The 13,895-nt window shown below is 42.2% G+C and overlaps 1 protein-coding gene across 1 annotated transcript in view; it reads right to left on the reverse strand.

The window, feature by feature from the left end:
• LOC118284052 (heparan sulfate glucosamine 3-O-sulfotransferase 1-like) overlaps positions 1-13,557 on the reverse strand; it is a 51,843-nt gene extending 38,286 nt beyond the window's left edge. Inside the window, exons 1-3 of the mRNA XM_035606649.2 lie at positions 13,206-13,557; positions 13,000-13,103; positions 8,198-8,345 (exon numbers count right to left, since the gene is read on the reverse strand). The gene's annotated coding sequence lies outside the window, so the exon portion shown is untranslated. The remainder of the gene's footprint in view (positions 1-8,197; positions 8,346-12,999; positions 13,104-13,205) is intronic.
• Between the last annotated feature and the right edge of the window lie 338 nt (positions 13,558-13,895).

The raw sequence follows: 13,895 nt of genomic DNA on the forward strand, positions 1-13,895 counted from the left end.
TTCTCCATCGTGGCTTGAGCAGGGTGCAGTGCAGTTGCTTACCCTGCTGAGTGCGCGTGGAGTCTATCACCTGCAATGACTGTCTTCTTTTGTTGACAGATTTTGGTTAATGGTTGAGGTCAGTGCTGAACTCTTCACAATAAAAGCCACGCAGTCAGTCACTTCACTGTAGACTGTATATAAAATTGGATGTAGTCACACAGTGCGGAAAGTGAAGACCATGTGCAAGTGCCTGAATCCTGTATTCTCTCGAATGACCAGCAGGGGGTGACTGCACTGGTCGCAAAAAGAGAGTCAGTTTCTATAGAAGTCTATGAGAAAAAAGATGGTGCTGGCCAAAATGATAAACTCAAATACGGTGGCCCTGAAGTGCAAATCACAACGCCAAAGACTAAACACAACGCCGAAAGACTAAAACACCGCGCAAAAGAAAAAACACAACGCCGAAAGACAAAACACAACGCCGAAAGACTAAACACTTATTTTGCACACGAAATGCTTTAAGATAATTTTGGTGAATTTCTATTTGAAATAATTTTTAATAACTTTGCTACAGTACAGTGCAGAGTCACCAAAATTAGGGCGCAGCAGTTTTTGTCCAAAATACGAGCTGTAGTGTGACCATGGGAAGTTCATCTTTGTCTGGTGTGATTTTGGTAAGACAACAGTTAAGAGCAGTGAACCTGTTGATTTTTTTGTGGAGCTCGTCTTTGGCGTTGCACTTTGCAGACGGTCCCTGGGCACTCGCCTCACACCCGTGTCGCTGCCGCTGCACATAGAGACACATGTTATTCCTCCAGCCCGGAATTCAGGTCACTTGGATGAAAATGTTACTGTAGCTCATTGTGTACACAATTCTGATTGGGAAGAGGCTCCACTTGTGTTTATAGAACGTTTCGTTTACACGTTATTGAACTGGAAAGTCAGAATCTGTCAATATCTTTTTAACTTTACCGGACTTTCGGCGCTTTGCGTTTTTTTCTTTTGGCGTTGGGTTTAGTCTTTCGCCGTTGTGATTTTGCACTTCAGGGCCACCGTACTCAAGGCTTCAAAACTGCAGTTCCCCATTTAACCGGTGACGCCATGCTGGGTTGCCACTCTGTCACTAATTGAATTCCTTTAATATGAGAAGCAGTAGGAAATGTGCTGTTGTGCATTGGCAGTAACTCAACACAGGTCTGATGTGGCTTCACGAGAGTGAGCAGTAAATTGTGATATTAATGAGATAAAATTGCAAACAGTGGCACTAATTATATGCATCATTGCCTCTGAATCCCTAATGCTGGACTGAGCCACTGACCTCTGCTCCTGTATAAGTATAATTACTAAATCTAAATATATTCAATGTTTATTGCTGAAAAGCCACAGTGTAAAAGAATGTGGTTTCATTTCATGTGATTCAACAGTGAAAAAGCTTATGTTTTGCGACAAACAACACTACTGCTACTTCATTTCTGAGAGAAAAAGTACTTGAATGATTCATTTCCTCTACGCTGTAGGACAAAATGTTAATCCGAACAATGTCGCACGAAAGCCTGTGAACACTGACCACAAACAATTCTGATGCCCCTCATGCAAACACCCACGCAGTCACATTCAAATTAACAGGTGTCACTATCTCCCCGGGCTCCGTGCGGGGGAGTCCGCCTGAGCGGAGCAAGCTATAGGTCGTGAACGCTCGGTGACACCGACGTGCGAACGCACCTCGGCATCCATCCCTGAATAATTTGTGGGCTGCCACCTGAACCGGGTTAAATGGTCCTCCTTGAGAGATGCACTCCGCTCTGCAATTTCAACTGGTCTACATCTGGAGCACCTGGGGACGCTATTCTTTTCATGAAAGAAAAAAACAAGGTCACAAAGTGGGGGCTGCACAAGGATGTTTTCCGAAGCATTCCCTTTGACTGACGTGTATGCTGGGAACGACACATCTGCTGCAGATAGAAATAGTGGCTTTTGTAAATACTGCAGGCACTGTTCCACAGACACCTGCCAACAGACGTATAATTTCCTCCTCGTGCCACTGAAATTTAGAGTAGTGCTATGAATGACTGCTCTCGCTCTTTGAAAACAAAATCTCCTTTTGACCCTCTAACCTGCTGTATTCTTTGTGTTCCATGCTGTGCATGGGCTCCCTCTGACATTTTCTGCCTATCTTATCAGGGACCCCTCAGGAAAAGTTCAGGGAAATATCCGGACTTGCAGCTTGTTGGTTACTTTGTCAGGCTGCTTACAGTGGGATCAGTGGAGGTGTGTGTGTGTGAAGCTGAACAAAGCTGAGGGGAAACCAAGTGAATCAGCTGATAATTGTCTCTTTGTGGGTTTATCATGCCAAGTGATCCCTTTCTTATTACACATCAATCATTTGATCCACTGTTAATACAAAAATATTGATTAGTGCGGCTTTAAGTTCAGCATAAGCTGTCCCTGATATTGTAAGGGGGAGGCGGTGCGGTGCATGCACTCCATAAAATGTCCATGTCAATTCTTTTTTTTGTCCACACATCGCAATATGCATTCCAGAGTCTGTGCTCAGCTTCCGGTGCTCCCAAGATGTATTCCTGTACATATAAAGTGCTTAGCCAATAAATGATTTTGAATTATTTATGCAATGTTATTGCAAAATTCCTCTGAGAGTCTGACAGAGCAATAGTGATGCACAAGGTGAACAGTTCTCAAAAGATTTAGGCGCCGAAATAAGATATGAGACTATAATCACAGTCCATTCCATCTCCGCTGACTATACATCAGGAAGACGTAAAGTGCTGGCAGGTTTATTCTTTGTGAGTGGTAACATATTCATTTGCGGGGGGCTTTCCTCCACTGAGATTACTGATGCATGCTCGACCAAGGAGGAACAACGGGGATATCAATTAGGAGAGCGGCTCACCCACCTGTCGGGGAGGCTGCTCGGCCTGGACCATCTGCAGGCTGAGGCGCTCTCACACATAGATCTTCCAATGAGCCAAAACTTAGGGGGAAAATGTTGCATTCACACCCCATTTAGCCCAATATTAGCATAAATCATTTTGGGAATAAACACCTCTACAGGCTGAAACTACACAGGAGCTCAGCAGTCTATGTTTTCCTACTTCCACGTGGTTTTCAATTTTTCCTTATCAATAAATCTTATTCAATTATTACAAACCTTTTAGTAACTTCATAAGCGACAAGGGATTTCAACGCCAAATCCCTCATTATTATGCAAACAGTAGTATCCAGCAGAATCCACTTTTCACACTTGAGAAACACGTATTTATTAGCCAAAGCAGATTTAAGTTCGACCTAGTCTCATGTCTTCGAAAGCAATTTTGAATATTCAAGATTCTCCCCGTTGGCACAAACACACACAGTCATAACTGAAGCCTCAACAGCAGTATAATTGCCCCGAGCATTGCAGTCGTCACTATTAAAGCATGTGGCCAAAGTGTAAAGAGACGTTGCTCATCTTTTATTTAGCAAACAGGCATCTCACACTGACAACACACAGTGTACAGCACCAGAGGGCCCGGTTTATCAAACCTAACACTGGGTTTGACCTCCAGTAATGCCCTCACATCCATAGCATATATAATGCATTTACTTCATACTGTGCAATATGTACTACCATCATGCTCTTCAGACTCTTACGTATATACTTATTGTATTATTAACATCAAAGACTACTTACCATATTTAGTGTTGGCTTATGTCTTCTCTTGATTTATATACTCAATAATTATCCTTACCTGCCTATGACTATGTGCACATGCTATGCTACGTTTTGTGTTGGTGTAGTTATAGGGGGGGGGGGGCGGCATTTTAAGACCAATGCTGAGTACAGGAAATCATTTTTTTCAGTTATCTGAGGGAATCCCTGAATTATTCATGCCTAGGAAGGTCTAAATGACACTGTACTCTCTAAAAGCAGGTTTGCACGTATTGGCTTTCCACAGTAGCAAGAATAGCTGAGTATAAATCACGTTTTCGCAGCCAGAGTCAAGAGTGCAACACGGGAAGCCTTCGTCATTTCATCTGCAATCACAAACTTGGTTTGTGTTTTGAATTGTAAAGGTTTTTGTCACGGGGTGTGACCGCTTTCCCCAGAACAGTAAAGTGGTGTTTGCAATTTGCTGGAAATAAACACAGAATAAACATGCACCACCCATTTATGTACGGCCAAATGTATGATAAGATCCGTGATAAGAAGAAACAGTATTTGAAAACAAAAATGAAAACATGAAAATGTTGTTCTCCTTAGTGTCACTTCTCTCCCAGTGATCCAGGTTCATCCCACATCTGACTGACTCAGGTGGACGGACGAATTGTCCAACTTCATAGAAAAATGATTCTGAAGACCTTTTCAGATGTACAATATTTTGCACTTTCTGTTTGCATCGATGTGGATATGTGTTGCGGTGATATGAAAAGCGGAACAATATGAATTCAATTAGATTTGTGCCGTGTCGAATGTCGGAGATGCTTCTGGGTCCAATCTCGTATCATCATTAACTCAGTGGCACAAATATGAGACCAACATGTTAAATTGTCATCAAATATACAAGTAATAACAACGTGCATTTCTGGAAGGGGCTAAAGCAATTATTCATGTTTGCTCAGTAAAATAAACCTGTCTGGACTACATCACTGATGATTTAAAATGCTATAGTAACCTGCAATGTTGAAAAACGTGAATTACACAAAAGCTATAATCATCAGTGACACTCTGTACGCCTGTATGCATCAATTCAGCCAAGCCTCGACAACCACTGTGCCATAAAAATATCAGAAATAATCCTTATTATGGTACCATGTATCTGCGCATCTGAATGTCCTGTTCTCATAAATAATTATAATCCAATGCCTCCAGCTCGGCATAAACACTTCTCTTATTGCTCTGCCTCAAGAAAACCAAGTCCTACAGCTAATTTATTCATATCTTCCCGTTTCACTGTGGCTTGGAAGACAGAAACAGAAAGCCATTTTTTTCTTTTCTTTTTGAAGGCTCTCCATTAAAAATGAATGGTCCTCGGATTCAGTTGAGAGAGACGAGCTGGGTGAGACCACAAACAGGTCGGAGATAAATATCTGCACCTCTCCCTTTCTTTCTATTTCAGGCAAATCTGGAGAAGAGCACGTGCACTCGGCAAACCCTCACTGGTCAAAGGCTTAGAACATGTAGTTGCTAAGGGACAACTGTGGCTGAGATGTAACAGAGAAGATCAACTGCAGCAGCATTTTCTTTGCGCCTCTTCCAATTGTAAAAATGTCCGACAGCCAAGTTAACTCCATGCCACTCAGATTGAGATCTCTAACAACTGCTCATTTCTGCTTTGTCAGTGACAAACGATGGATCAGGGTGAGAACTGTCACAACACTGTGCGCCGATTAATCCTGTGTTGTTCTCGGAGACAAATAAAACGGTTTGCCCTCCTCCCACGAGCGGTTTCATCTCTGGAGTGAAAACAGTTAACTAAAACCTCACTCTTACCGAGCTTCTATTTGTACAATGCTTCAACTGGGCCGTGGAACTTTGTGTGACCTGGAGAGGATCAACACTTGGCTGAAATCGAGCAGGCGGGGCTGAAAGTAACAACGAACATGTTTCAAGCAGATTTCAATCAGTACGTGTCTTCTTTTTTTTTTTTTTTTGCTCCGGTTGGACTTTTTCATTTATTTTATTGATAACTCAAACTTTAACCTTGACGGCGTCTTAAATTGTCATGAATATTAAATGTTATCTGGCATTGTCCTGGTGCAGACGCTCTCAGCATGTTGGTCTCCAACACATGCATTCAAATTCAAATACATGGGTCTCTATGATGGAGGGTAAAAATAAAACCACTATATGCTCAACCCTCCATTACTGCCCTTTGATTCAGCCCCTGCTACACACACACACACACACACACACACACACACACACACACACACACACACACACACACACACACACACACACACACACACACACACACACACACACACACACACACACACACACACACACACACACACACACACACACACACACACACACACGAGGTGCATTGATACACATATAATGACAATGGCAGGCAGTTGAATTATTCATCATGAAGATTTAATGATGTGTGCATCGCTGTGGATGGAGTATTCCTGGTCAGTCGAGATGCCATGCCCTGCCTGAAATGGAATGACTGCAGCAGAATACCTAACAAGACTGGCAGGCTGAGGATACCAGCGTTATGATGAGGGTGTGTGTGTGTGTTGTGGTGGGGAGTGGTCCTAAGATCACAGGGCCGAGGGGCCGCGAGCAAAATGCAGCTTTAATTTCCCACGTTGTTCATCTTGCCTCGCGTTAGAAGCGCAAACGTCTGGATGATGTAGAAGAAACCTCGGCAATAATCACGCTCAATTTCATTTGGTGCACTGAGGAAACAGCCCCTCTTTGAATCCTGAAAACAATCTCCAGCCCCTTCAGAGGCGAGTGTTTACATCAAAGCGGCATCAATAATTCCTCGCCGAGACTAATTTCCTACAGGTTAAACTCGTGTTTGTCCCCGACAAGCTTAATAAAGATGGTGCGAGGGAAATTCGCACAGAAGTAAACGTGTTTGAGGTATTAGGCAATTTCCCCCACTTGTTTATGTAAAGCCCCACTCTCGTTGCGACAGCAGAACATGCTTTGAATGCTTGTTCTCCGTCAGAACAGGCAGCGTTATGGAGGGAGGGCAACGGCTGAAGCCGATGGAGCTATAGCTGGATTTACACTGCATTTGCATGAGCCTTTCTCCACACTACATTAGGCAGAAAGTGGAGATAGACCTAATAAGGTGAGCCCCTTCTTTTACTACTGTGATGAGCTAATTTCAGCCATTACCCTTGAGAAATCTTCTTTATTACCTTAAGAGCGTTTTGCTGAGCAGGCATGATCTTTTTCACAGAGGCTCTGCCATAGGATTCAAACACTCACAACGGACACACTGGTCACTAACGCAGGGTTTAAACAAAGAAATTAGAACAGTTCATTATGAAATTGCATTCATACGTTTCCGATCATCCCTGTGTTTCCAGCACAAACTATTTTTTGCTTGGCCTTGGAAATTACAAGCGCCTGCCTCACAAGCCTGATGTACGGTGCTTGAAAGACCAGGACGTTTGCCAGGAAGGAAGGGCTCGATGGAAGATGGAATTATGGGGCATTTTGGATCCTTTGTATTTGCAGCTTCTACAATATTGGACACTCAAAAGTCTAGTCAGCCTCTGCTGCATTGATTTTGACCACTTTTTCTACTCACTCTCTCTCTCTCTCTCTCTCTCTCCTAGGCTCAAACATTGTGGAAGTTTAACAAAAAAAAAAAAATAATAATAAATAAATATATATATATATTTCAAATGCTAATTACACTGCATTGCAGTTGAAGTCACTTGTTTATTTGCCTATTATTGGATTTAGACTTGACTTTGTATTCATATTTATTCGATAGTGTTAGTCAAACAGTGAGCTCGCAATGATCCATGAAAAAGGAACTGAAAGGACACAATGCAGCGGGAAAGTTCAACCAGTGAATAACAGTATTTTCAAGGTTGGACTTGTGCAGCTACAGTTCTGTGGCAGTGTCGGTGAGGTTTGGAGAAGGATTCTTTTCTTCAGTGCACGTGATAGTCCTCTGCATTTTGAACAAAGCACCAGCGCGCATGTTCGCAAAGACACACAAGCGCGCACACACATGCTTAGCAGGTTCCTTGGTTCTTGTTGCCGTTTTTCTTGGGAAATATTAGATGTTCTTTGGAAGAATCGCCCCTAGTTCAGCCTCTGAACTCAACTGTCCTCATAAGTTGTCTGTTCGGCTTATGACGGCCCATACTCACATTTTATAGCTAGGTGACCCCTTGTGTCTGCAGTAATGACGGGAGCGAAGCAGGAAGCTGGGAGGAGGTTGGGATGGATGGAGAGCACAGGAGCTAGTTTCCCATAAGAAACCAGTAGTCAGTGTTCTTTCGTTTTTGTTGGCCGGCACAGCCGGGGGAGCAGGGTATTGTTTTCAACCCCGTCTGTGTGTGTGTGTGTGTGTGTGTGTAGAAAATAAGTCGAAAAACACATGGACGAAACTTCACCAAACTTGTCGGGAGTATTACTTGGGAGGGTATCTCCAGATTATCAACTGTTGGAGTTGGTAAGTAGATAAGTAGTTCTGCGGCTGCGCTATAACGCCTGAGCGACAGCATCACTTACCAGTTCAGCGTGCGTCCGATGGTGTTGTGTCTGTGTCCCCGTGGGGTGAAGCTTTGGCCATATTTCTTCTGCAGCCATGTGGTATTTGCTCGCTGCTTCTCACAGCTGCTTTGTCTTCATCAGCAGGACAGTCATGGCGGAAATGGAGCTGATGGGAATGGAACCAAAATGACATGATTAACGGAATCAGTTATTTAAACAGACTCAGAAATTCACAGATTAAACCATTCTCAACCGTTGATTGAATCTAATGGAAACTAATGAGATCCAGAGATGTACTTATCTTTATTCACTGTGCGCAATATGAAGTTCATGTTTAATAATTGCATCATCATACGCCATCTGTCCGTGCTAATGGACATCAAGAGGGGTTTCTAAATTGTAATTCCTGCAAAGCCTTTACTTGATATTAGTCAAGACAGGATTAGCTTAGCAGGTAGAGATGAGGTGACCGTTACCAGAGCAGGTCTGCAAATTCTGTCCTGTCGAAATCTTGCTATGGCAGGGATATTTATGGACTGCTTATGCCTGCACCTGAAGCATTTCTATCCACCTTTACCCTCTTTATGATGTCCAGTGAAATAAGGAAATACAAGTCCACTTCAAACCGACATCTCTGGGACTGTTACGTTACTGAATATTGGTTCATTTCCATTGGGAAAGTGTTGTTTCTGTATTGTAGTGGACCATCTGGACCTCAGCTCTAATTGCTCTTGGCAGCAGGGCTCAGCCCAAAGAAAGAGCTGAACCAATGACTCAACTCTGGCCTGGCAGCGGCTTCTCGCTGCGTCATCCTCTGCAAACTGGACATTTGGTGTCCTGGATTATCAGGTGTTGTCCTGCAAACTGCACTGGACATGATTTTAAGTATGTAATGCCTCTACACAGCGGACAAAACTGCATGTCTGAAGCTATACGTGGGCACGACGAGTTTGTGATGAAGAACATAAAAGTGGAATTCAATATTTCTGAGGGCCAATTATTTTTTTCAATTTGAGTTTTGCACGCACCAATTGTCCCCATGTTACACTCGAAAGTTGGCACTCAGAAGAAACAGAACTACTTCAGGGATTTTAATGACTCTGGACAGCAATTTGATCAAGTTTAATTCAAAGCATGCAGGGGACCTTCATGAGGTTTGAAGCCATTTAATCTCACACTGCTATCTACACAATGTACTGGATGCTCAGTAAACAGATACTCTTGTTATTAAAGAGCACCATGACTCGCCATCCTCTCCCCTCCGTTTGAGCTGTTATCGAAAGGCCCAGCAGAGGCCTAACAAATGGCTGTGGACAGCTTAGCGCCTGCCAGACTGAGAGCCAAAGATGTAATTATTCCACTTACATAGCATATTGCAGTCAAATTAAAGTCATAATAGACAATGACTACCGGAGAGGCTGTCCTGTCACGCATTAAGATCAGATGAATACAGGGCGAGACGGTGGAGAAGAGGTGATTGTTGTTTATCAGCATCTCCTCTTGGCGGCTTTGTGTCAGCAGCAGCAATAGAATTACAGTCATCTCCCTGAACCGGAGTGATCAGGTTTCTTAAAAAACGCATTGAATTGCCACAAATGCAGGAATAATTATGGTAAAGTTTCAATTATATTTGTGAACCTTTTCCTTAACATCGCATCGCTTTCGTTATCCTGTTTGCAAAATGTGCTATTTTGTCCACGATTTTGTTGAGTGCTTTACGCATCGTCACACCGTCTATGCATGATGTGTTGACAATGCTACAAGCACAATGATAAAGCCACAATAAACAAATCTGGCCATACAATGCATTATATTGTCTGATGTTTTTCGCAGGTTGATTTGTGCAGGATATCTGCTGGACCGCACAGTAACAGTTAACACTGAAAAAAGACTGTTCCAGCAGTCAAACAAAAAACTAAAACTGGTACAGTTCGTAGCGGTAGTGTGTTGGTGGGAAAAATGATGCTTGCTTGCTAAACTAAAAGTCCAAAACTCAAAAGAGTAAAAAAACAAGCACAAACACAAACACGGGGGAAGAACAGGATCAGGAACACGAGGAAACCAGGGAAGTGGAGCACAGAGACTAAATATATAATAGCATCCCATACAATTGAAAAACAAGTCCAAACTAAATATTTCAAACTGTAAATCAAAAGTCCATAAGTGAATATCTGCATGTTGCAACTAAATAATTTTGTTTAGACACTCACAACATTTGGTTTGAGAATAATAATTTTGTATCATTATTAAAAAAAAAAAATACTTTAAGCAGGCAATGGAAATCGTTTGTTTTTTTCCACTGTATTTAACAAAAAAATATGATCTCATCCTGATCATAATGTGTTGCGTGGTGCACGCCCACCATCCACCTCCACCACCAGCCTACAAACATGAAGCACTTCTTCTAAACTAAAAACCCCTGGTCACTCAATGTAACAATTCAGGCAACAATTATGTTTCTCTCACAATGTATTTGGCAAAAGAAAACAAATGTGCCAAATGTGTTCTCGAAAATATGAAATTCATTTAAATCATGTGACAAACTCACAACAACACATCTCCGTGTTTCCAGGTGATGGTGATTGATTTTTTACAAAGTGATATGGCCATGTTAATGATAATTTGATGAATACAGCCTTGTCCATTTGATGGGTCACACAAGACACAGGATGAGACGTTGACAGGGGGCAGGACTCAGTCGTCACCGAGCAGCTCATCACATGGGAAAAGACTAAAGATGATCAGATCAGCAGATGGACCAAACTGGAGCCCAGTCCCCACTGAGCCATGCAACGGCAGGACTATCATAGATATCCTGAGATATCCAGGGGTGGTGGATTATAATTAGATCCAGTTATGAACTGGCCTTCATGTCATTAGACTCTAGCAGTGTGCACACCAGATGGAGCCGAGGTGTGGGAGGTGTTGGGGATTAATATTTGACTGTGTGTTGGCACTGTTTGCTGAAGATTATGAGTTTTGGTACACCAAACACTCCATGGACGAGGTCTTGGCTTCTTCCACCATCCAGGGACCTGGAGCGTGGGATCTACAATAAAAGCATACATGCGCACAAAAGCTGAAAATCAACGTGAGAATATGAGCACTTGTGCTTTGCCCCAAACTGTCCCGCGATTGGCCATAAACGCTCAAAGCAAATCCCTCATGAATACTGATGTATATATTGTTCCTGTGGAGAATGAATCAAGGCGGCGTTACAATCACAATGAGATTTTCCATACTGGTTCAAACATTATCCCGAGAAGTTTGTTTGTAAAGGTTCAAACTTTTGCCTGGGACGTTCCGTATACAGTACGCCTGTCTGGCCCTGTTTCGTGAGTAAGCATAGGTTATTAATGAGGCTCCTGATCGGCCCCATGTCCTGCCAGTTCATCCGTCTGACTCTCAGTGGGCTCACCTATCCTACAAATACAACAGTGTAAACACACCTCTGCTTTCCTGAGTTTTCATTTTCTCTCTGTTGACTTTGTTGTAGTTTCACAGTGTGCGTCTGCAGGGGCGTTCGTTCGTGTGTGTGTGTGTGTGCGTGTGTGTGCGTGTGTGTGTGTGTGTGTGTGTGGACACAGTGATGTGTGAGGGGTTGGATTAACACTTCAGGAGCAGAGATGTTGTTTATTAGCAGAGACACTAGAGCGGTATTAATTGGATACAAGCAAACCCCCAAAAAATCAGAGGGCTGCAGCTGATTGAAGGTGATTTTATTTACACACTGATGAAAAAAAAATCCGAGCATTTTTTACCCCCATGTGTCAAAGATCCCTCACAGCCAAAGTGACGGAGTCAGGTAAAAAGATGTGTTACAACTCCAAGTTAAGTAAGTCTTTTTTTATACCTTTGCTCTCCTTTCAAGTGTTTCCATATTCTTGTGTTATGGATATATATATATATATATATATATATATATATATATATATATATATATATATATATATATATATATATATATATATATATATATATATATACATGACTTATAAAATACTTATAAAAATTTATTTGTGTTTTTGCAAATAAATATTAAATTTTCACTGCTAGGGTTTATATTTTTGTGTTAATGTTCATGATAATTCCATAATATCTACATACAAGCAGTTACTTTTACTTCTTATTTGCAGGTTCAACTCTCAAGTCAAAACTCATAAGCCTAAATCAAAAGCTGCAACAATTCACTTAAGTGGCCCAAAGAGGTCAGGAGTCACATTCATGTGTGAATATTTGACTACTCAATTTACAAAAAAAATTAAATCCCAAAAACTCAACCGGGCTGAAATAGTTACTCCTAATTGCTGAAGCATTTCTTGCATCACTTTAATTTCATGGGCATTTTGTGAACTTTTCCTCACTGCTCATTAACTTCTGACCCTGCTCCAAGGTCATTAAACGTAATTTATTTCATGAAATTTTAAAAACCCAACTGCCAAGCAGGATGACCTCTTAAAGGGTCACATCACCATATCACATATCGCATCCATTTGGGAGCTACGGTTGTGGCCGTGTTCCGGGACGAGAAAGTGTTAACTGTACAGAACTTATCTGGTATGCATAGAGTTTGCAATGTGATTGGTTTCCTCATGTACCTTGTGCCTTGTTCATCACTCATGACGTTGTCAATTGTTGGATTTTAAACTTTCTACTGTCAATTCTGGCCACTGATAATGAGTCGTTCTCCAATAAGGTAGAAATGAATCATGCATAAATTCCATCAGGAAGTTAATCGTTACCACCCATTCACCCACAAGTCTCTATATCTTTCTCTAAATTTATCATGGGCCAAACTCACCAAATTTTTCGTTCCTTACCATAACATGCTGGTGATGATGGGAGTTCATTGTGCATTCACGTGCTCCTTGGAAGGTCCCATCTGTCCCGAGTTGTGAATTTCGGAATTTGGAAAACCTCGACACTGTAAAAAATAAATAATAATAATCATAAAAATGTTTGCCTAAAAAGTATGGTGTTAGGCACTTGTTTTAATGTTAGCAAAAAAAATCAAAAAATGTCTTACCATCAACCAACCGCTCCCTTTCTTCTGCCATGGTCCTGTGTGTATGACGTCAGCAACTAGGCAACTCGAGATTTTGGCTGTTCTTGTTCCGGCTTTAGTCACGTGAATTTTCAAGTCAGGAACCAATTTTTCTGATTATTCATACACGGAATGAATGCACAATAAGACTTATGACTGCATGGAGGAACTCTCACATGATGCTGAAGACACACCAGTTACCACTGGACACTGTGACATCTGCAATTTTTTTCAACAGGAAAAGCCTCCTGGTATTCCTACTGGTGGACTTTACTTGAAAAACAATGGTTTTGCAACACAAAGCACATGCAGGGCTGCACGGTGGTGTAGTGGTTAGCACTTTCTCCTCACAGCAAGAAGGTTCTGGGTTCGAATCCCGGTTCAAACCAACCAGGGCCTTTCTGTGTGGAGTTTGCATGTTCTCCTCGTGTATGCGTGGGTTCTCTCCGGGTTCTCCGGCTTCCTCCCACAGTCCAAAATCATGCAGAATGGGGTTAGGTTCATCGGAGACTCTAAATTGACCTAAAGTGAATGTGAGAGTGAATGGTTGTCCGTCCTGCGATAGGCTTGCGACCTGTCCAGGGTGTACCCCGCCTCTCGCCCAATGTTAGCTGGGATTGGCTCCAGCCCCCCCGTGACCCTTAAATGGATGAAGCGGTAGACGATGGGGGG

Source organism: Scophthalmus maximus, chromosome 10 (assembly GCF_022379125.1).
Source record: "Scophthalmus maximus strain ysfricsl-2021 chromosome 10, ASM2237912v1, whole genome shotgun sequence".
NCBI lineage: Eukaryota > Metazoa > Chordata > Actinopteri > Pleuronectiformes > Scophthalmidae > Scophthalmus > Scophthalmus maximus.